The sequence below is a fragment of the Panulirus ornatus genome, chromosome 61, assembly GCF_036320965.1.
Source record: "Panulirus ornatus isolate Po-2019 chromosome 61, ASM3632096v1, whole genome shotgun sequence".
In the NCBI taxonomy this organism is placed as follows: Eukaryota; Metazoa; Arthropoda; class Malacostraca; order Decapoda; family Palinuridae; genus Panulirus; species Panulirus ornatus.
In genome coordinates, this window is record NC_092284.1 from 6,817,114 (window position 1) to 6,842,314 (window position 25,201).

Below are 25,201 nucleotides of genomic sequence, written 5' to 3' on the forward strand. Positions count from 1 at the left end.
TTGATATATAATTACCCTTCTTTTCGATTTTCATATATTTTATAGATATTGACAACTTCATTTTTGTATATATTATTTAACTGATGAATTTTCTTACTTGAGTTTAAACATGTTGCCTATTTTAGACTAATTTCTTCTTTAAAGTTTTCTTCCCTATTTTGCCTTCACATTATATATGATGATAAGCGGTGTTTTCAACGTGCTATGGCCGTTGGCAAACATTAAGCACAAACACATCCTATCTATTCACTCTAAAGTAATAGAAAATTTTCAAATTAAAGTCTTTTCACAATGAAAGTTGTCTCCCTGTTTCCAAGAAAATCTCTATCTATATGCCTTGCATCAGGAACCATTAAGTACTCTAATTAATGCATCATATGAAAATGTATGTCATTTATACAACCAAGTTCCAGTAAACCATATATTAACACGACAATGAAAGACTGATCTGAGACCTACAACTCATGAGGTATTCATCACACACGGTCATGTTCAAAAACCAATTACTGCCAATCATATTATAAAAGAACCTACAACCTTTAAGGTGGCAATGAATGAAAACATACATATGACACCGTTAGTGGATTATGGCATTTCCAAAATATGTAAAAATGGTTTTAACAATGTCACTCTATGTATAAATCAGAACCAGGTCTTTGTAGGCCATTAATATAGAAAATGAAAGGACTTATATTACTTAAAAATGTAGTATACATGCAATAACACAGGACGTGGAAAACGTGAGTATCAGTCAAATATCAGTCAAATATCATATACAAAAATGAAGTTGTCAATATCTATAGAAATATATGAAAATGGAAAAGAAGGGTAATTATATATCAAAATGCCAACAGCATCTGGTGTTCCCAGGCGGTCACCCATCCAAGTACTAACCAGACCCAACGCTGCTTAACTTCGCTGATCGGACGAGAAGCGGTGTTTTCAACGTGGTGTGGCCGTTGGCAACAATATTGCACAAACATCTCCTATTTATCTTGCAATCACCTTACAGTAACAGAAAAACTATTAAGTAAAGTCTTCTTGACAATGAGAGTTGCCTCAATCAATACATCATATGAAAATGTATGTCATTTATACAACCCAGTTCCAGTAAACCATATATTAACACGACAATGAAAGACTGATCTGAGTCCTACAACTCATGAGGTATTCATCACACACGGTGATGTTCAAAAACCAATTACTGCCAATCATATTATAAAAGAACCTAGAACCTTTAAGGTGGTAATGAATGAAAACATACACATGACACTATTGGAAGCTGTTAGTGGATTAAGGCACTTGAGCTTACACTTTCAAAATATTATATCAAAAATGGTTTTAACAATGTCACTCTATGTATAAATTGGAACCTGGTGTCTGTAGGCTATGAATGAAAACGAAATGGAACGACTTACATTACTAAAATACAGTAATATAGAGGGAAAATTACAGGTTATGGAAAACAGTATTTGGTGAGTAGAAAATGACAAAACAAGAAGTAATACCAATAAGTATGAAAAGGACAGAGAAAGTAAAACAAAATGAAGAAATGCTGACAATTACACACGGGAATCACTTGCAAGAGAGCAGGGTATAAATGGTAAGCAACTGATACAAAGTAACGTGCAGAATGGAAAACGATATTTATCATTTATCAATAAAGCAAAGTATATAGTATCTACCATTTGACCATTTAAAGTAGGAATATAGTATCAGAGGATCTTACATTACCAGAATGCTTACTGACTAAACGAATATTCAGTAAAAACATTAAGACAACTGTATGAAGAAATATTCTCTTAATATGGTAAAAATGCTGTACTAAAGCTACAAATACTATTTCCAAACTATACTGTGGATATTCATAAAATGACACTTAAGATATCAGTACACAAGGTTGGCTATAAATCAACAAGGGATAAAACTAACCATTAGGGAACTTGATTGATAACAAAGATATCCATTACCATCAAAATGGTTTCCTACTAAGTAAACAAACTAAAAGTAAATTGCTAGTCCATAACAAAGTCATTTATGAAACTCTGATGCAAGGAAGGAAAATACTTAGTTTTCCTTGACTTCCCTAAGGCATCTGATACAGTAAACTGCAAAATTCCAATGAAAACAAAATAATCATATCAAAAGAGATAGATGGATCAAGGAAGTTCTAAGAGCAGAGCTAATTGAAAACAGATTCAAAATCATCCATATCTGATTAAGATGTGTCTTGCATCAAATGGAAAAGTACTTGTGTCATCATTATTCAAAATAACGATATTTGATATCATATATAATGTAAACGTAAAATAGTGAAGAAAACCTTAAACAGGAAATAAAACACAGCTAGGCAAAATATTTAAACTAAAAGAGAAAAATCAATAAGTCAAATATCATATACAAAAATGAAGTTTTCAATATCTATAGAAATATATGAAAATCGGAAAGAAGGGTAATTATATATCAAAATGCCAACAGCATCTGGTGTTCCCAGGCGGTCACCCATCCAAGTACTAACCAGACCCAACGCTGCTTAACTTCGCTGATCGGACGAGAAGCGGTGTTTTCAACGTGGTATGGCCGTTGACAACAATATTGCACAAACATCTCCTATTTATCTTGCAATCACCTTACAGTAACAGAAAAACTATTAAGTAAAGTCTTCTTGACAATGAGAGTTGCCTCAATCAATACATCATATGAAAATGTATGTCATTTATACAACCAAGTTCCAGTAAACCATATATTAACACGACAATGAAAGACTGATCTGAGTCCTACAACTCATGAGGTATTCATCACACACGGTCATGTTCAAAAACCAATTACTGCCAATCATATTATAAAAGAACCTACAACCTTTAGGGTGGCAATGAATGAAAACATACTTATGATACTATTGGAAGCCGTTAGTCGATTAAGGCACTTGAGCTTACACTTCCAAAATATTATATCAAAAATGGTTTTAACAATGTCACTCTATGTTTAAATTGGAACCTGGTGTCTGTAGGCCATAAACAGAAACAAAAAGAAAGGACTTACATTACTTAAAAGTGCAGTATAAAGGCAAAAATACAAGATAAAGTAAACGAGTTTGATGTCTAAATATTGCCAAAAGAAGATGGGATAAGCAATAAGAAAGAAAAGGACAGAAAAAGTAGAATAAAGAAATGACAATAAAGGAAGGGAATTACTTGTAAGAAAAGAGGGAATAAATGATAACCACGTTACACAAAAACAGCGTGCAGAATGAAAAAGGATGTTTATCATTTATTAATAAGACAGAGTATATATCATCTGCGATTTGACCATTTAAAGTAGGAACATAGTATCAGAGGATCTTACATTACCAGAATGCTTACTGACTAAACGAATATTCAGTAAAAACATTAAGACAACTGTATGAAGAAATATTCTCTTAATATGGTAAAAATGCTGTACTAAAGCTACAAATACTATTTCCAAACTATACTGTGGATATTAATAAAATGACACTTAAGATATCAGTACACAAGGTTGGCTATAAATCAACAAGGGATAAAACTAACCATTAGGGAACTTGATTGATAACAAAGATATCCATTACCATCAAAATGGTTTCCTACTAAGTAAACAAACTAAAAGTCAATTGCTAGTCCATAACAAAGTCATTTATGAAACTCTGATGCAAGGAAGGAAAATATTTAGCGTTCCTTGACTTCCCTAAGGCATCTGATACAGTAAACTGCAAAATTCCAATGAAAACAAAATAATCATATCAAAAGAGATAGATGGATCAAGGAAGTTCTAAGACAGAGGTAATTGAAAACAGATTCAAAATCATCCATATCTGATTAAGATGTGTCTTGCATCAAATGGAAAAGTAATTGTCATCATTATTCAAAATAACGATATTTGATATCATATATAATGTAAACGTAAAATAGGGAAGAAAACCTTAAACAGGAAATAAAACACAGCTAGGCAAAATATTTAAACTACAAGAGAAAAATCAATAAGTCAAATATCATATACAAAAATGAAGTTGTCAATATCTATAGAAATATATGAAAATCGGAAAGAAGGGTAATTATATATCAAAATGCCAACAGCATCTGGTGTTCCCAGGCGGTCACCCATCCAAGTACTAACCAGACCCAACGCTGCTTAACTTCGCTGATCGGACGAGAAGCGGTGTTTTCAACGTGGTATGGCCGTTGACAACATTATTAAACAAACATCTCCTATTTATCTTGCAATCACCTTACAGTAACAGAAAAACTATTAAGTAAAGTCTTCTTGACAATGAGAGTTGCCTCAATCAATACATCATATGAAAATGTATGTCATTTATACAACCAAGTTCCAGTAAACCATATATTAACACGACAATGAAAGACTGATCTGAGTCCTACAACTCATGAGGTATTCATCACACACGGTCATGTTCAAAAACCAATTACTGCCAATCATATTATAAAAGATCCTACAACCTTTAAGGTGGCAATGAATCAAAACATACATATCACACTATTGGAAGCCGTTAGTGGATTACGGCACTTGAGCTTACACTTCCAAAATATTATATCAAAAATGGTTTTAACAATGTCACTTATGTATAAATTGGAACCTAGTGTCTGTAGGCCATAAACAGAAACGAAAAGAAAGGACTTACATTACTTAAAAGTGTAGTATAAAGGCAAAAATACAAGATCAGAAAAACGAGTTCGATGACTTAAGATTGTCAAAAGAAGATGGGATAAGCAATAAGAAAGAAAAGGACAGAAAAAGGAGGATAAACATATTAGAACATTTGAAGCCGTTACTTGATTATGGTATTTCCAAAATATATAAAAATGGTTTTAACAATGTCACTCTATGTATAAATCGGAACCAGGTCTTTGTAGGCCATTAATATACAAAAAGAAATACTTATATTACTTACAAATGTAGCATTTATGTAATAACACAGGATATGGAAAATGAGTTTGATTAATAAAGATTGTGAAAAGAAGATATAAACATTAAAAGGTAAAAGTACAAAGAAAAAATAATAAAGAAACGCTGAAAATGAAAAAAGAGAATGACTTGAAGGAGAAGAGGGAATAGATGATAAGAAAGTGATACAAAGAAGCGGGCATAATTGAATAAATATATTTATCATTTACTATTAAAACAAAGTATATATCATCTGACATTTGACAATTTAAAGTACGAAGATACTATCAGTGGATCTTACATTAAGACAATGCTTACTGACTAAACGAATATTCAGTAAAAACATTAAGACAACTGTATGAAGAAATATTCTCTTAATATGGTAAAAATGCTGTACTAAAACTACAAATACTATTTCTAAACTATACTGTGGATATTCATAAAATGACACTTAAGATATCAGTACACAAGGTTGGCTATAAATCAACAAGGGATAAAACTAACCATTAGGGAACTTGATTGATAACAAAGATATCCATTACCATCAAAATGGTTTCCTACTAAGTAAACAAACTAAAAGTAAATTGCTAGTCCATAACAAAGTCATTTATGAAAATCTGATGCAAGGAAGGAAAATACTTAGATTTCCTTGACTTCCCTAAGGCATCTGATACAGTAAACTGCAAAATTCCAATGAAAACAAAATAATCATATCAAAAGAGATAGATGGATCAAGGAAGTTCTAAGACAGAGCTAATTGAAAACAGATTCAAAATCATCCATATCTGATTAAGATGTGTCTTGCATCAAATGGAAAGTATTGTGTCATCATTATTCAAAATAACGATATTTGATATCATATATAATGTAAACGTAAAATAGGGAAGAAAACCTTAAACAGGCAATAAAACACAGCTAGGCAAAATATTTAAACTAAAAGAGAAAAATCAATAAGTCAAATATCATATACAAAAATGAACTATTCAATATCTATAGAAATATATGAAAATCGGAAAGAAGGGTAATTATATACCAAAATGCCAACAGCATCTGGTGTTCCCAGGCGGTCACCCATCCAAGTACTAACCAGACCCAACGCTGCTTAACTTCGCTGATCGGACGAGAAGCGGTGTTTTCAACGTGGTATGGCCGTTAACAACAATATTACACAAACATCTCCTATTTATCTTGCAATCACCTTACACTAACAGAAAAACTATTAACTAAAGTCTTCTTGACAATGAGAGTTGCCTCAATCAATACATCATATGAAAATGTATGTCATTTATACAACCAAGTTCCAGTAAACCATATATTAACACGACAATGAAAGACTGATCTGAGTCCTACAACTCATGAGGTATTCATCACACACGGCGATGTTCAAAAACCAATTACTGCCAATCATATTATAAAAGAACCTACAACCTTTAAGGTGGCAATGAATGAAAACATACATATCACACCGTTAGTGGATTATGGCATTTCCAAAATATGTAGAAATGGTTTTAACAATGTCACTCTATGTATAAATAGGAACCAGGTCTTTGTAGGCCATTAATATAGAAAAAGAAATACTTATATTACTTAAAGATGTAGTATAAATGCAATAATACAGGATATGGAAAACGAGTTTGATTAAAAACGATGGTGAAAAGAAGATAGAAACATTAAGAGGTAAAAGTAAAGAACAAGAATAAAGAAACGCTGAAAATGAAAAAGAAAACGAGTTGCAGTAGAAGAGGGAATAAAAGATAATAAAGTGGTACAAAGCAGCGTCCAGAATTAAAAAGTATATTTATAATCTAATAACAAAACAGAATATATCTTATCTGAGATTTGACAATCTAAAGTACGAAGATACTATCAGTGGATCTTACATTAATATAATGCAAACAAACTAAACGAATATTCAGTAAAAAAATTAAGACAACTGTATGAAGAAATACTTTTTTAATATGGTAAAAATGCTGTACTAAAACTACAAATACTATGTCCTAACTATACTGTGGATATTCATAAAATGACACTTAAGATATCAGTACACAAGGTTGGCTATAAATCAACAAGGGATAAAACTAACCATTAGGGAACTTGATTGATAACAAAGATATCCATTACCATCAAAATGGTTTCCTACTAAGTAAACAAACTAAAAGTCAATTACTAGTCCATAACAAAGTCATTTATGAAACTCTGATGCAAGGAAGGAAAATATTTAGCGTTCCTTGACTTCCCTAAGGCATCTGATACAGTAAACTGCAAAATTCCAATGAAAACAAAATAATCATATCAAAAGAGATAGATGGATCAAGGAAGTTCTAAGACAGACGTAATTGAAAACAGATTCAAAATCATCCATATCTGATTAAGATGTGTCTTGCATCAAATGGAAAAGTAATTGTGTCATCATTATTCAAAATAACGATATTTGATATCATATAAAATGTAAACGTAAAATAGTGAAGAAAACCTTAAACAGGAAATAAAACACAGCTAGGCAAAATATTTAAACTAAAAGAGAAAAATCAATAAGTCAAATATCATATACAAAAGTGAATTTTTCAATATCTATAGAAATATATGAAAATCGGAAAGAAGGGTAATTATATATCAAAATGCCAACAGCATCTGGTGTTCCCAGGCGGTCACCCATCCAAGTACTAACCAGACCCAACGCTGCTTAACTTCGCTGATCGGACGAGAAGCGGTGTTTTCAACGTGGTATGGCCGTTGACAACACTATAAAACAAACATCTATTTATCTTGCAATCACCTTACAGTAACAGAAAAACTATTAAGTAAAGTCTTCATGGCAATGAGAGTTGCCTCAATTAATACATCATATGAAAATGTATGTCATTTATACAACCCAGTTCCAGTAAACCATATATTAACACGACAATGAAAGACTGATCTGAGTCCTACAACTCATGAGGTATTCATCACACACGGTCATGTTCAAAAACCAATTACTGCCAATCATATTATAAAAGAACCTAGAACCTTTAAGGTGGAAATAAATGAAAACATACATATCACATTATTGGAAGCCGTTAGTGGATTAAGGCACTTGAGCTTACACTTCCAAAATATTATATCAAAAATGGTTTTAACAATGTCACTCTATGTATAAATTGGAACCTGGTGTCTGTAGGCCATAAACAGAAACAAAAAGAAAGGACTTACATTACTTAAAAGTGCAGTATCAAGGCAAAAATACAAGATAAAGTAAACGAGTTTGATGTCTAAATATTGCCAAAAGAAGATGGGATAAGCAATAAGAAAGAAAAGGACAGAAAAAGTAGAATAAAGAAATGACAATGAAGGGAATCACTTGTAAGAAAAGAGGGAATAAATGATAACCACGTTACACAAAACAGCTTACAGAATGAAAAAGGATGTTTATCATTGATTAATAAGACAAGAGTTTATATCATCTGCGATTTGACCATTTAAAGTAGGAACATAGTATCAGAGGATCTTACATTACCAGAATGCTTACTGACTAAACGAATATTCAGTAAAAACATTAAGACAACTGTATGAAGAAATATTCTCTTAATATGGTAAAAATGCTGTACTAAAGCTACAAATACTATTTCCAAACTATACTGTGGATATTCATAAAATGACACTTAAGATATCAGTACACAAGGTTGGCTATAAATCAACAAGGGATAACACTAACCATTAGGGAACTTGATTGATAAGAAAGATATCCATTACCATCAAAATTGTTTCCTACTAAGTAAACAAACTAAAAGTAAATTGCTAGTCCATAACAAAGTCATTTATGAAACTCTGATGCAAGGAAGGAAAATACTTAGTTTTCCTTGACTTCCCTAAGGCATCTGATACAGTAAACTGCAAAATTCCAATGAAAACAAAATAATTATATCAAAAGAGATAGATGGATCAAGGAAGTTCTAGGACAGAGGTAATTGAAAACTGATTCAAAATCATCCATATCTGATTAAGATGTGTCTTGCATCAAATGGAAAAGTAATTGTGTCATCATTATTCAAAATAACGATATTTGATATCATATATAATGTAAACGTAAAATAGTGAAGAAAACCTTAAACAGGAAATAAAACACAGCTAGGCAAAATATTTAAACTAAAAGAGAAAAATCAATAAGTCAAATATCATATACAAAAATGAAGTTGTCAATATCTATAGAAATATATGAAAATCGGAAAGAAGGGTAATTATATATCAAAATGCCAACAGCATCTGGTGTTCCCAGGCGGTCACCCATCCAAGTACTAACCAGACCCAACGCTGCTTAACTTCGCTGATCGGACGAGAAGCGGTGTTTTCAACGTGGTATGGCCGTTGACAACATAACTTAACAAACATCTCCTATTTATCTTGCAATCACCTTACAGTAACAGGAAAAACTATTAAGTAAAGTCTTCTTGACAATGAGAGTTGCCTCAATCAATACATCATATGAAAATGTATGTCATTTATACAACCCAGTTCCAGTAAACCATATATTAACACGACAATGAAAGACTGATCTGAGTCCTACAACTCATGAGGTATTCATCACACACGGTGATGTTCAAAAACCAATTACTGCCAATCATATTATAAAAGAACCTACAACCTTTAAGGTGGCAATGAATGAAAACATACATATCACACTATTGGAAGCCGTTAGTGGATTATGACACTTGAGCTTACACTTCCAAAATATATCAAAAATAGTTTTAACAATGTCACTCTATGTATAAATTGGAACCTGGTGTCTGTAGGCCATAAACAGAAACAAAAAGAAAGGACTTACATTACTTAAAAGTGCAGTATAATGGCAAAAATACAAGATAAAGTAAACGAGTTTGATGTCTAAATATTGCTAAAAGAAGATGGGATAAGCAATAAGAAAGAAAAGGACAGAAAAAGTAGAATAAAGAAATAACAATGAAGGGAATTACTTATAAGAAAAGAGGGAATAAATGATAACCACGTTACACAAAACAACATGCAGAATGAAAAAGGATGTTTATCATTTATTAATAAGACTGAGTATATATCATCTGCGATTTGACCATTTAAAGTCGGAATATAGTATCAGAGGATCTTACATTAGCAGAATGCTTACTGACTAAACGAATATTCAGTAAAAACACTAAGACAACTATATGAAGAAATATTCTCTTAATATTGTAAAAATGCTGTACTAAAGCTACAAATACTATTTCCAAACTATATTGTGGATATTCATAAAATGACACTTAAGATATCAGTACACAAGGTTGGCTATGAATCAACAAGGGATAAAACTAACCATTAGGGAACTTGATTGATAACAAAGATATCCATTACCATCAAAATGGTTTCCTACTAAGTAAACAAACTAAAAGTAAATTGCTAGTCCATAACAAAGACATTTATGAAACTCTGATGCAAGGAAGGAAAATACTTAGTTTTCCTTGACTTCCCTAAGGCATCTGATACAGTAAACTGCAAAATTCCAATGAAAGCAAAATAATTATATCAAAAGAGATAGATGGATCAAGGAAGTTCTAAGGCAGAGTTAATTGAAAACAGATTCAAAATCATCCATATCTGATTAAGATGTGTCTTGCATCAAATGGAAAAGTAATTGTGTCATCATTATTCAAAATAACGATATTTGATATCATATATAATGTAAACGTAAAATAGTGAAGAAAACCTTAAACAGGAAATAAAACACAGCTAGGCAAAATATTTAAACTAAAAGAGAAAAATCAATAAGTCAAATATCATATACAAAAATGAAGTTTTCAATATCTATAGAAATATATGAAAATCGGAAAGAAGGGTAATTATATATCAAAATGCCAACAGCATCTGGTGTTCCCAGGCGGTCACCCATCCAAGTACTAACCAGACCCAACGCTGCTTAACTTCGCTGATCGGACGAGAAGCGGTGTTTTCAACGTGGTATGGCCGTTGACAAGAATATTGCACAAAAATCTCCTATTTATCTTGCAATCACCTTACAGTAACAAAAAAAACTATTAAGTAAAGTCTTCTTGACAATGAGAGTTGCCTCAATCAATACACCATATGAAAATGTATGTCATTTATACAACCAAGTTCCAGTAAACCATATATTAACACGACAATGAAAGACTGATCTGAGTCCTACAACTCATGAGGTATTCATCACACACGGTGATGTTCAAAAACCAATTACTGCCAATCATATTATAAAAGAACCTACAACCTTTAAGGTGGCAATGAATGAAAACATACATATGACACCGTTAGTGGATTATGGCATTTCCAAAATATGTATAAATGGTTTTAACAATGTCACTCTATGTATAAATCGGAACCAGGTCTTTGTAGGCCATTAATATAGAAAAAGAAATATTTATATTACTTAAAGATGTAGTATAAATGCAATAATACAGGATATGGAAAACGAGTTTGATTAAAAACGATTGTGAAAAGAAGATAGAAACATTAAGAGATAAAAGTAAAGAACAAGAATAAAGAAACGCTGAAAATGAAAAAGAAAACGAGTTGCAGTAGAAGAGGGAATAAAAGATGATAAAGTGGTACAAAGCAGCGTCCGGAATTGAAAAGTATATTTATAATCTATTAATAAAACAGAATATATCTTATCTGAGATTTGACAATCTAAAGTACGAAGATACTATCAGTGGATCTTACATTAATAAAATGCTAACAAACTAAACGAATATTCAGTAAAAACATTAAGACAACTGTATGAAGAAATACTTTCTTAATATGGTAAAAATGCTGTACTTAAACTACAAATACTATGTCCTAACTATACTGTGGATATTCATAAAATTACACAAGATATCAGTACACTAGCTTGGCTATAAATCAACAAGGGATAAAACTAACCATTAGGGAACTTGATTGATAACAAAGATATCCATTACCATCAAAATGGTTTCCTACTAAGTAAACAAACTAAAAGTAAATTGCTAGTCCATAACAAAGTCATTTATGAAACTCTGATGCAAGGAAGGAAAATACTTAGATTTCCTTGACTTCCCTAAGGCATCTGATACAGTAAACTGCAAAATTCCAATGAAAACAAAATAATCATATCAAAAGAGATAGATGGATCAAGGAAGTTCTAAGACAGAGTCCAATTGAAAACAGATTCAAAATCATCCATATCTGATTAAGATGTGTCTTGCATCAAATGGAAAAGTAATTGTGTCATCATTATTCAAAATAACGATATTTGATATCATATATAATGTAAACGTAAAATAGTGAAGAAAACCTTAAACAGGAAATAAAACACAGCTAGGCAAAATATTTAAACTAAAAGAGAAAAATCAATAAGTCAAATATCATATACAAAAATGAAGTTTTCAATATCTATAGAAATATATGAAAATCGGAAAGAAGGGTAATTATATATCAAAATGCCAACAGCATCTGGTGTTCCCAGGCGGTCACCCATCCAAGTACTAACCAGACCCAACGCTGCTTAACTTCGCTGATCGGACGAGAAGCGGTGTTTTCAACGTGGTATGGCCGTTGACAACATTATTAAAGAAACATCTCCTATTTATCTTGCAATCACCTTACAGTAACAGAAAAACTATTAAGTAAAGTCTTCTTGACAATGAGAGTTGCCTCAATCAATACATCATATGAAAATGTATGTCATTTATACAACCAAGTTCCAGTAAACCATATATTAACACGACAATGAAAGACTGATCTGAGTCCTACAACTCATGAGGTATTCATCACACACGGTGATGTTCAAAAACCAATTACTGCCAATCATATTATAAAAGAACCTACAACCTTTAAGGTGGCAATGAATGAAAACATACATATGACACCGTTAGTGGATTATGGCATTTCCAAAATATGTAAAAATGGTTTTAAAATGTCACTCTATGTATAAATAGGAACCAGGTCTTTGCAGGCCATTAATATAGAAAAAGAAATATTTATATTACTTAAAGATGTAGTATAAATGCAATAATACAGGATATGGAAAACGAGTATGATTAAAAACGATTGTGAAAACAAGATAGAAACATTAAGAGGTAAAAGTAAAGAACAAGAATAAAGAAACGCTGAAAATGAAAAAGAAAACGAGTTGCAGTAGAAGAGGGAATAAAAGATAATAAAGTGGTACAAAGCAGCGTCCAGAATTCAAAAGTATATTAAAATCTATTACTAAAACAGAATATATCTTATCTGAGATTTGACAATCTAAAGTACGAAGATACTATCAGTGGATCTTACATTAATAAAATGCTCACAAACTAAACGAATATTCAGTAAAAACATGGAGACAACTGTATGAAGAAATATTCTCTTAATATGGAAAAAATGCTGTACTAAAGCTACAAATACTATTTCCAAACTATACTGTGGATATTCATAAAATGACACTTAAGATATCAGTACACAAGTTTGGCTATAAATCAACAAGGGATAAAACTAACCATTAGGGAACTTGATTGATTACAAAGATATCCATTACCATCAAAATGGTTTCCTACTAAGTAAACAAACTAAAAGTCAATTGCTAGTCCATAACAAAGTCATTTATGAAACTCTGATGCAAGGAAGGAAAATACTTAGTTTTCCTTGACTTCCCTAAGGCATCTGATACAGTAAACTGCAAAATTCCAATGAAAACAAAATAATCATATCAAAAGAGATAGATGGATCAAGGAAGTTCTAAGACAGAGGTAATTGAAAATAGATTCAAAATCATCCATATCTGATTAAGATGTGTCTTGCATCAAATGGAAAAGTAATTGTGTCATCATTATTCAAAATAACGATATTTGATATCATATATAATGTAAACGTAAAATAGTGAAGAAAACCTTAAACAGGAAATAAAACACAGCTAGGCAAAATATTTAAACTAAAAGAGAAAAATCAATAAGTCAAATATCATATACAAAAATGAAGTTGTCAATATCTATAGAAATATATGAAAATCGGAAAGAAGGGTAATTATATATCAAAATGCCAACAGCATCTGGTGTTCCCAGGCGGTCACCCATCCAAGTACTAACCAGACCCAACGCTGCTTAACTTCGCTGATCGGACGAGAAGCGGTGTTTTCAACGTGGTATGGCCGTTGACAACATTATTAAACAAACATCTCCTATTTATCTTGCATACACCTTACGGTAACTGAAAAACTATTAAGTAAAGTCTTCTTGACAATGAGAGTTGCCTCAATCAATACATCATATGAAAATGTATGTCATTTATACAACGAAGTTCCAGTAAACCATATATTAACACGACAATGAAAGACTGATCTGAGTCCTACAACTCATGAGGTATTCATCACACACGGTCATGTTCAAAAACCAATTACTGCCAATCATATTATAAAAGAACCTACAACCTTTAAGGTGGTAATGAATGAAAACATACATATCACACTATTGGAAGTCGTTAGTGGATTAAGGCACTTGAGCTTACACTTCCAAAATATTATATCAAAAATGGTTTTAACAATGTCACTCTATGTATACATTGGAACCTGGTGTCTGTAGGCCATAAACAGAAACAAAAAGAAAGGACTTACATTACTTAAAAGTGTAGTATAAAGGCAATAATACAAGATAAGGAAAACGAGTTTGATGACTAAAGATTGTCAAAAGAAGATGGGATAAGCTTTAAGAAAGAAAAGGACAGAAAAAGTAGAATAAAGAAATGTTTGTGAAAGTTCCCTCAATGTTTGTCTGTCTATTATAACATCCAACTAATAGATGGGGTTTAGGTGATATTATCATAGATTCTCACTATGGTATACAAGATACACAAACAATTCACCTCACTGTTTCCTTAAATACCAAAGTTGACGCTTCACAACTTGGAGTTATACTTTACCCTCAGCACAACAACCACAACAACACTGCACAACAGTTATAATTTTCTCAGCACAACCAACAACACTTGTAGACAAGCATAGTCTCTCTCACTGGAGCCAGGCGATTCATCACACACACACACACACACACACACACATCTTAAGAGCCCACAACACAAGTTAGAACAACTAAGAGCCCACAACACAAGTTATAACAACCCCACAACACAAGTTATAACAACCCGACAACACAAGTTATAACAACCCGACAACACAAGTTATAACAACCCGACAACACAAGTTATAACAACCCGACAACACAAGTTATAACAACCCCACAACACAAGTTATAACAACCCGACAACACAAGTTATAACAACCCCACAACACAAGTTATAACAACCCGACAACACAAGTTATAACAACCCCACAACACAAGTTATAACAACCCCACAACACAAGTTATAACAACCCGACAACACAAGTTATAACAACCCCACAACACAAGTTATAACAACCCGACAACACAAGTTATAACAACCCCACAACACAAGTTATAACAACCCGACAACACAAGTTATAACAACCCCACAACACAAGTTATAACAACTAATTGTCGTTGTAAAAGACAATGTGGTTGACACCACATTATTGGGTTGTGCCATTTCTGGCACAGGTCGAGGTGTGTGTGTGTGTGTGTGTGTGTGTGTGTGTGTGTCAGTGTGCCATTATTGGCACAGGTCGGGTGTTTGTGTATTACAATAGTGATGAAGCGTCTTATAGTACATGTGTTTATTGTTTACATTGTCCCCATTTAGGGATACAAAAAATGATGTAATATATACAAACGACACTTTCAAATAAATCCCCCAACATGTATATATATATATATATAAACATTTTACTGCAAAATTTATAATTTCCATTCTTTATGTTTATTTTTCTTCAAATAGATATAAATCAATCTTACATATTTACATTTAGTATATACTATAACTTAATACCTTAAAATGTTGAAAATAAAATCTACAGCAATGAAAAATATATGTACATTATCATGTAACAACTTTTTAAATACGATATATAAGTTTTCTTAAAGTACCATAGAAAACGTGAAACAGGACAGCCTAAAGAAAAATTAACAACGTTTTGTTTACAAATGTTTTCAAAGCAAAGTACACATTGTTTTTCAATTACACTTTTTATACTTTATAGTAACAGTTGTTTTCACTAATAACGAACACCATGAACAGTATGAAATCATCTAGTAATAATGTTGACAAGTTTAATTAGTATGAACAGGTCGTCAACAAAGTTATTTGGCCCTTAGTGTACCATTAGAAACTCTCTGATGTACCAATAATGGTGTTGATAATCAACCAATCCCGTAGGAGCTGTTGAAAATGATAGACAAGGTCGTTCGAAGGTTAATTGGTTTTTTGGGTTTTAGGTCTATCAATTGCCAGGGTCATTAAAGCCGGAGTCTATGTATATATTTTTTCTACGTGTGTGTGTGTGTGTGTGTGTGTGTGTGTGTGGCTTTTCTCGTTGAAGATGTCAACTTAATAAGTTCTTCATATTGTATGTGTAAACATAATTCATGCCTGTATTCAAATAGGATATATCCACATAAACATTGAAGATAATGTTACATTAATTATAAATGATATATTCTATTCATTATAGATTATATCTACATAAACATTAAGATGATGTTATATCAATTATAAATCATATATTCTATTCATTATTGATTATATCTTTACAAATAAATTTTTTATTCCCAAATCCTGATAAACCATAAGACATTTTACGTAATATTTGTATCCCACTTTTATAAAGTCCACTACGTACCACACCCGAGAATAGAATAATCATTGAGTATTTCTTTTACAAGGCCATTGGGTCTCTGATTGGTCCGACACGGACCTTTGCCTGTTGGAGGCCCCTGGTTCCCTGGGGACGTATGCAGAAAAATTCTTAGATTTCTGCTTATTCTCATGCTTAGCTGAGCAAGTGACTTAAGTCCCACACAGAAAAGGACTAAGCATGATGCTTAGCAAAACTTAAGCATAAGATTTAAGAAGTATGAAATGCAGTTTGGGTCAAAATATTTGTCGTCTGCTAAGCAAATACTTAAGCGTAGGGCAGCTTTCAAAAACATGCTTAGCAAAATTCTTAAAGTTAAGTATAATTCTTTGGGGTTAAGCATACTTAAGCATTCTAAGAAGTTTTCTGCATACGGCCCCTGGTCCCTATGCATGGTCGTCTGAGACGCAGACCACGTCTTATGGAAATGGTGTTGGGAGCACTGGTTTCATCTGGGAGGTCAGGGGGTGTTCACCCATGGTCCCACATCTAGGAGGTGAGGGGGTATTCATCCATGGTCCCACATCTGGGAGGTGAGGGGGTATTCACCCATGGTCCCACATCTGGGAGGTGAGGGGGTATTCACCCATGGTCCCACATCTGGGAGGTAAGGGGGGATTCACCCATGGTCCCACATCTGGGAGGTAAGGGGGGATTCACCCATGGTCCCACATCTGGGAGGTAAGGGGGGATTCACCCATGGTCCCACATCTAGGAGGTGAGGGGGTATTCATCCATGGTCCCACATCTGGGAGGTGAAGGGGTGTTCATCCATGGTCCCACATCTGGGAGGTGAGGGGGTGTTCATCCATGGTCCCACATCTGGGAGGTGAGGGGTGTTCATCCATGGTCCCACATCTGGGAGGTGAGGGGGTGTTCATCCATGGTCCCACATCTGGGAGGTGAGGGGGTGTTTATCTATGGTCCCACATCTGGGAGGTGAGGAGGTGTTCATCCATGGTCCCACATCTGGGAGGTGAGGGGGTGTTCATCCATGGTCCCACATCTGGGAGGTGAGGGGGTGTTCATCCATGGTCCCACATCTGGGAGGTGAGGGGGTATTCACCCATGGTCCCACATCTGGGAGGTGAGGGGGTATTCATCCATGGTCCCACATCTGGGAGGTGAGGGGGTATTCACCCATGGTCCCACATCTGGGAGGTGAGGGGGTATTCACCCATGGTCCCACATCTGGGAGGTAAGGGGGGATTCACCCATGGTCCCACATCTGGGAGGTAAGGGGGGATTCACCCATGGTCCCACATTGTAGGCCTCTGTAACTGGCCCTCGCCTTGTTCCAGGCTCACTGGATCATACACCTGGCTACAGCTAAAGCTTGAAGCTGCTTTAGCTGTCTCGTGTCACCTCCGACCCCCAAGTGGCTGGGTTCGACCCCCAAGTGGCTGGGTTCGACCCCCACCTGGCTGGGTTCGACCCCCACCTGGCTGGAAATCCAGTGTACTAATGGCACATTGAGCCCACACAGACCCGACCAGTGCCAGTAATGGCACACTGAGCACACACAGACCCGGCCAGTGCCAGTAATGACACACTGAGCACACACAGACCCGGCCAGTGCCAGTAATGGCACACTGAGCACACACAGACCCGACCAATGCCAGTAATGGCACACTGAGCACACACAGACCCGACCAATGCCACTAATGGCACACTGAGCACACAGACCCGACCAGTGCCACTAATGGCACACTGAGCACACACAGACCCGACCAGTGCCAGTAAAAACTCACCTCAAAAGAGACCCGGCATTAAGAAACACCCGTGCAAAGCTTAATTTTTTGGCAAAGCTTTACACACACACACACACACACACACACACACATACACTATAATGGAGTATGGCCCACTACACGACCATATGCGTGCTGTTCTTCGCTGTTCTTCGGTAAGTGACTATACTGGGGCACTGTTCAGACCAAAAGTTCACAGATACATCGAAGCGCTATGATTCAATACAGGTTGCAAATACGTCTGAGCAACTTTACATTCTTTATGGCTTGATTGTGAAATGATTTCAAACTTGGTATTTTAACGACGAAGAGATGTTCCTCTTTGTCGACTAGTATAACAGTGAACAGTTCGTAGACAAGGGTATTTAATTGGCCCTTAGTTCATCCTTAGATCATATTTAATGTAACAATAATAGTCGTGATAAATTAATTAGTTCCGTTGGAACTGTTAAAAATTAATAGAAAAGTGTCGTTGAGGATTTCACAATCCATACGTTCTTTTCACATTCAATATCTAAATATACTTCCAGCATATTTTCAAACATCACATATCTATATAAACAGGAGAGAAATAGCATATAAATAATAAATGATACAATACATTCATGATAATTGTATTCTTGGTTAATAAACTTAAACTTACAAATCCCTTAAAGTCATAAAACATTTTACGTAATATTTGTATCCACTTTCATAGCATCCACTACTCTAAGTCCCACACTATTGGTTTACCCTGAGCCACACACGTTAACCAGCCAATCACTGACTTTGGGTCAACAACCCAAACCATCACATATTGTAGTCTAAGTTACAGTTAGGTATTTTTCCCCGTCACTCCACTAATCTTGGTGTTCCATTATCTGTTTTGTCGGAAGAAAGAAACTTCAGAATTCATGAAATGCCTTCGAAGCTTCTTGTCTTGCTGCGTTTCCCGTTGTGTGACTTCTGTTTTAGCCCTCGAGTCTTTGTCCAAAGTCCCCTCCTCGTCACTGTGGCGTGAAGAACGTCCGAGGAACTAGGGGTAGTATCGACGGAGAAGACAAGTGAAGCAGCGACGGAGGAGACACATACACACACACACGGGTGGAGACAGCGGCGTCTGACGAAACACAGGTGGAGGTTGGTGGGAGCGACATGGCTGCTCGAGTTCCTAACCTAACCTAACATGAAGGATTTAGGAAGATCCTCCACCAACAACCCTAATTTCCTAACGACCCCTCAACCGTGGGTGCTTGCTAACGACCCTTCAACCGTGGGTGCTTGCTAACGACCCTTCAACCGTGGGTGCTTGCTAACGACCCTTCAACCGTGGGTGCTTGCTAACGACCCTTCAACCGTGCGTGCTTGCTAACGACCCTTCAACCGTGGGTGCTTGCTAACGACCCTTCAACCGTGGGTGCTTGCTAACGACCCTTCAACCGTGCGTGCTTGCTAACGACCCTTCAACCGTGGGTGCTTGCTAACGACCCTTCAACCGTGGGTGCTTGCTAACGACCCTTCAACCGTGGGTGCTTGCTAACGACCCTTCAACCGTGGGTGCTTGCTAACGACCCTTCAACCGTGGGTGCTTGCTAACGACCCTTCAACCGTGGGTGCTTCCTAACGACCCTTCAACCGTGATCACTCTTCAAGTGAGGTGCACGTCACTCCAGGCGCTTCGAACACAGACCCTACTCCCACCGTAGGATCCAGTACGCTCCAAGACGACAGCGGAAGAGAAAAGAAATTAGCGAGAGAGAGACAGAAAGAGATCTGAATCAAATGCCACAGAAGCAGAGTTGAAATGCCAGAGACCCTCAGCAGCAGAAGGGGGTTCGAACGGGAGGTCCTAATGCAGTAGGAGGGTCTGTGTATATCAATCTTCCTCTGCTTCTCAGACGCGTCCAATCTAACTCCTGTCGGCTCTGGAATGGGTCTAGACACAAGTTAGGCCAGCATGACCCGTTGTCTCACTGTGGTGAACTTAAAAGAGCTGACTGAGTGTGCGCTCCCGATCCTGCCTGGGTCTAGAGGTACAGTCGCCGAGCCTGCTGTCCGTTATCAGCCTGGGTTGGCTGAGGTGAGGTGCTGGGGCTGGAGAGCACGTATGATGGGTAAAACCTGGAGACACGACCTCTCTCTGCGGTGGTAACTCCGCTGACTGTGAGGACGTAGACGGATGGGACGTGTCACTAACCAGCCACAAGCTACTGAGTCCGCTACTACTGGGCGTCAGGAAGGTCTTACGAAGGTCTTGGGAGAAGCAGACGAGCCCAACCTGACCTCAGCTTCACATCAGGATAATGACAAGTCTCGCTTGGTCCTTCTTAGTGTATTCACAATGACAAGTCTCGCTTGGTCCTTCTTGGTGTATTTAGTGATGGAATTTGTGTAATACTATTCTTCTGTGTATTTCCTCGAATGCAAATGTTCTAGTTTTCTATTTCCATATGTTGTGTTTATATCGTACTACTCCTCTTGATATTCTTAATTTGTTTAGTGTTTTCCTTACTTATACGTTCTATGTTCTATTTTTCCGGGTATTTTTATATTTCTTTTTTTGCGTTTCACTTTTATTATCCAAGGTTTGTTACGCATTATTTCTCTCTTCTTGTAGATTTGTGATGATGCCTCTGTGAAGCCGAAAGCTTGAATGTATAAAATGATGGACTACTTCAAACTAGTGTTTGAGCAGCCACCTCATGGTAGAATAATACTGAGAAAATTAGAGAACATAAGAAAGACGCATAACTTAGAATATGATGTATTCTATTCTATTCTCTCTCTCTCTCTCTCTCTCTCTCTCTCTCTCTCTCTCTCTCTCTCTCTCTCTCTCTCTCTTATATATATATATATATATATATATATATATATATATATATATATATATATATATATATATATATATATATATATATATTTATTTATTTATTTTGCTTGCTCGCTGTCTCCCACGTTAGCGAGGTAGCGCAAGGAAACAGACGAAAGAATGGCCCAACCCACCCACATACACATGTATATACATACACGTCCACACACGCACATATACATACCTATACGTCTCAACGTATACATATATACACACACAGACATATACATATGTACACATGTACATAATTCATACTGTCTGCCTTTATTCATTCCCATCGCCACCTCGCCACACATGGAATAACAACCCCTTGCCCCCTCATGTATATATATATATATATTGTGGATAAGAATTTGCTCCACTGGAGCCTACAAAAATGAGATGGATTAGCTTCGTGTACCTCACGAGGTACGCCAGTTTATATTAGAAAACTGAATATATATATTTCATAAAAATCTCTCGACTTTTCTCACAAAAAATGTTTCATATAAACAAAAAATAATGTCATAGAACATGACAACGTACTTTGTCATACCTACATCAGTTTTAAATTATAATTCAAAAAGCTTGAACACATGTATTAATTTTTGATATATCATCATTCAACCAAGAATAAGCTGACACTAAGCAACTCAGGTCAAGCTTGGTTTTAACGAAGCTTTCCACACAAGCTTGATTTATTAAATCTGGGTATTTAATACATCTTTAATTACCCTTTCTCGTTCTAAAATGATTATGAGAAATCTTACACGTCAATCGATTTAACAGAACAGTGGAAAATTCACTCCACCAACTTAGGTTTTTCCAAGCTGAGGTATATTAGTATGTCCTAAACTAAACAGAATCTAATTTAATATAACCTATCTAGAATATACTCTAATCTGTGAAACATTTTCTGAAGGAGTTAATTTTCAGGTGATATTAAGATATTGAATGTATGGGAGATGGAAAATACTTAAAAAAAAAAGAGAATATTCCATTTCAGTCTTCGAACACCTGGACCCTTACAAAAAAATATAAATAAATAAATAAAAAGTAGCAATCATTTCCTTAATCAGTTTTATCACTTATCAATTATTTTTATAATCTAAAATAATTTCATATTGTTTAAAAAAAAACATTAACAAAATGCGACTTTATTTGTAATTTACATAAACATTTCTGGTTTAAATCAATAACACATGTTCATTGGTGGAATTATAATTTCGAGGACAGACTTTAATAGAAGCGTAAATGACAGGTACTCAGTGTGTACTTTCTGTTCAATCACTAGAGCTTCAATAAAGCTCATTGAATTCATCATAAGGTTGTACGATCATCAATTGTGCTCGATAGGGATGAGTTCTGAGCATCTGGGGTTTTAAAAGCCTTGGCTGAAACAGTGATACTGTTAGATGAGGCGACCAATAGGGTCATTTCTCATATTTGGTAGTAATATAATACTTTCGACATTCACGAGGGATACTAGCCTACATTTGGCACGGGATTTGTCAATGACATCGTTCCCAAGATTGCAATTACTGGCACAGGGTAGTCTAAGTGTAACTGAAGCGTATTGGTATAATAGATGAAAAAAAGTAATATGATATGCATTCTCATTTATGTCAGCTGTTTTTTGCATGTCTTTTTATATAAACTTATTATATTCATTGATAACAGAGTATATTTTCATATAGCATTTTTTTTTTTTAGCTTACCTTAATGGGTAGAATAAGCTAATTTGTCTGTGAAATCCTGCAATGCTCCATAGGAACATAGACCTCAGTGTGCTGATCAAAAGGGTTGGATGAGAAAGCCAAGGGTGAGCTCAAATGATATGGACAGAGTGAGGAGAACAAAAGAAGATATATGTACCGGTAGTGGAGGGGAGGCACCAAAATCTATAGACAGAACATTCAAGAGGGTGAATGGCTTGCGTGGGATAGTGAACTGGAGCGATGTCTATTGACAAAACATGCAGGAGGGTAAATGGCGTGCGTGAGATAGTGAATTGGAGTGAAGTCTATAGACAGAACATGCAGGAGGGTGAATGGCGTGAGTGGGATAGTGGACTGGAGCGAAGTCTATAGACAGAACATGCAGGAGGGTGAATGGCGTGCGTGAGATAGCGAACTGGAGCGATGTCTATAGACAGAACATGCAGGAGGGTGAATGGCGTGCGTGAGATAGCGAACTGGAGCGAAGTCTATAGAAAGAACATGCAGGAGGGTGAATGGCGTGCGTGAGATAGAGTGACTTAGAGCTATGTGGTGTTCATGGGCTGTCGTGCTGTTAATGGACAGCATCCGATGAAAACCATGGAAAGATCTGTGGGGCCTGGATGTGGGATAGTAAGGCGGTAGTCTTGCCGCACTGCACATGGCAGCTAGAGAAAGGATGTGAGCAGATGAGACCTTTGTCTTTTCCTGTTGCTACCCTGCTAACACAGGAAACGGCGAAGAAAACTCAAGAGTTGGTAGGCTTCCTGTAGATTTCAAAGGATCAAAGGACAAATGTTCTATTTATCAACACATCTAGAAAGGGCAGTTTGCCTTCTTTTTCCCATTCCATCTTGAATTTGATGTTGGGTGGATGTTATTCAATTCATTACAGAAAACATCACAATCTTGGGAGGATGGTCACAAGGGCCACACATCTATAGTCTTCGTGGTTAGGTTAGGTTAGGTTAGGTTAGGTTAGGTTAGGTTAGGTTAGGTTAGGTTAGACAACGTCATCACTTTTTTCAGCATGACGTGAGCAAGAGGGTTGACCCGACACAACCGTAGTGACCTGAGTAGTTGAGTCACGTTTTGTCACCACTGACAGCACGTCAACCCCTGTATTCCACCTCGTTCCAATTCACTCTATTCCTTGCCCTCCTTTCACCCTCGTGCATGTTCAGGCCCCGATCGCTCAAAATCTTTTTCACTCCATCTTTCCACCTCCAATTTGGTCTCCCACTTCTCCTCGTTCCCTCCACCTCCGACACATATATCCTCTTGGTCAATCTTTCCTCACTCATTCTCTCCATGTGCCCAAACCATTTCAAAACACTCTCTTCTGCTCTCTCAACCACGCTCTTTTTATTTCCACACATCTCTCTTACCCTTACGTTACTTACTCGATCAAACCACCTCACACCACACATTGTCCTCAAACATCTCATTTCCAGCACATCCACCCTCCTGCGCACAACTCTATCCATAGCCCACGCCTCGCAACCATATATATATATATATATATATATATATATATATATATATATATATATATATATATATATATATATATATATATATATATAATTCAAATTAGATGGTAATACTTGACTATACATATCCCGCTTTATTCTCATTTTCTAAGATAATTGAAGAATGGAAATTCTCTTTACTTGGCAGCTCCAAAATGAAAAAATTTCGCTCTGAAATGATATAAGAAAAATCGAAATAGACTGAAGAGATCCCCCCTAAAAAAATATTCTATCCTCTCTCTCTCTCTCTCTCTCTCTCTCTCTCTCTCTCTCTCTCTCTCTCTCTCTCTCTCTCTCTCTCCGCTTTCCTTAGGAAGGTTAGGTTAGGTTAGGTTAGCTTAAGTTAGGTTTATATCTTACCCTAACCCAACCTAACCTAACCAACACCATCTCCATAAGATGTGGTCTTCGTCTCAGACAACCATGCACAGGGACCAGGGGCCGTATGCAGAAAACTTCTTAGAATGCTTAAGTATGCTTAACCCCAAAGAACTTTACTTAACTTTAAGAGTTTTGCTAAGCATGTTTTTGAAAGCTGCCCTACGCTTAAGTATTTGCTTAGCAGACGACAAATATTTTGACCCAAACTGCATTTCATACTTCTTAAATCTTATGCTTAAGTTTTGCTAAGCATCATGCTTAGTCCTTTTCTGTGTGGCACTAAGCACTTGCTCAGATAAGCATGAAAATAAGCAGAAATCTAAGAATTTTTCAGCATACGTCCCCAGGGAACC

The 25,201-nt window shown here is 35.7% G+C and overlaps 9 non-coding genes across 9 annotated transcripts; all 9 read right to left on the reverse strand.

The window, feature by feature from the left end:
* Nucleotides 1–845: 845 nt before the first annotated feature.
* On the reverse strand, nt 846–964 carry LOC139767546 (5S ribosomal RNA). Its single transcript, XR_011717164.1, has one exon. It is a non-coding gene; the product is annotated as a 5S ribosomal RNA (ribosomal RNA).
* Nucleotides 965–2,469: 1,505 nt separating this feature from the next.
* On the reverse strand, nt 2,470–2,588 carry LOC139767535 (5S ribosomal RNA). The gene has a single exon (XR_011717154.1). It is a non-coding gene; the product is annotated as a 5S ribosomal RNA (ribosomal RNA).
* Nucleotides 2,589–4,082: 1,494 nt separating this feature from the next.
* LOC139767536 (5S ribosomal RNA) lies at nt 4,083–4,201 on the reverse strand. The gene has a single exon (XR_011717155.1). It is a non-coding gene; the product is annotated as a 5S ribosomal RNA (ribosomal RNA).
* Nucleotides 4,202–5,955: 1,754 nt separating this feature from the next.
* On the reverse strand, nt 5,956–6,074 carry LOC139767547 (5S ribosomal RNA). Its single transcript, XR_011717165.1, has one exon. It is a non-coding gene; the product is annotated as a 5S ribosomal RNA (ribosomal RNA).
* Nucleotides 6,075–7,536: 1,462 nt separating this feature from the next.
* On the reverse strand, nt 7,537–7,655 carry LOC139767537 (5S ribosomal RNA). The gene has a single exon (XR_011717156.1). It is a non-coding gene; the product is annotated as a 5S ribosomal RNA (ribosomal RNA).
* A 1,489-nt stretch (nt 7,656–9,144) lies between these two features.
* On the reverse strand, nt 9,145–9,263 carry LOC139767538 (5S ribosomal RNA). Its single transcript, XR_011717157.1, has one exon. It is a non-coding gene; the product is annotated as a 5S ribosomal RNA (ribosomal RNA).
* A 1,489-nt stretch (nt 9,264–10,752) lies between these two features.
* LOC139767539 (5S ribosomal RNA) lies at nt 10,753–10,871 on the reverse strand. The gene has a single exon (XR_011717158.1). It is a non-coding gene; the product is annotated as a 5S ribosomal RNA (ribosomal RNA).
* Nucleotides 10,872–12,333: 1,462 nt separating this feature from the next.
* On the reverse strand, nt 12,334–12,452 carry LOC139767540 (5S ribosomal RNA). The gene has a single exon (XR_011717159.1). It is a non-coding gene; the product is annotated as a 5S ribosomal RNA (ribosomal RNA).
* Nucleotides 12,453–13,912: 1,460 nt separating this feature from the next.
* On the reverse strand, nt 13,913–14,031 carry LOC139767541 (5S ribosomal RNA). Its single transcript, XR_011717160.1, has one exon. It is a non-coding gene; the product is annotated as a 5S ribosomal RNA (ribosomal RNA).
* Nucleotides 14,032–25,201: the final 11,170 nt, after the last annotated feature.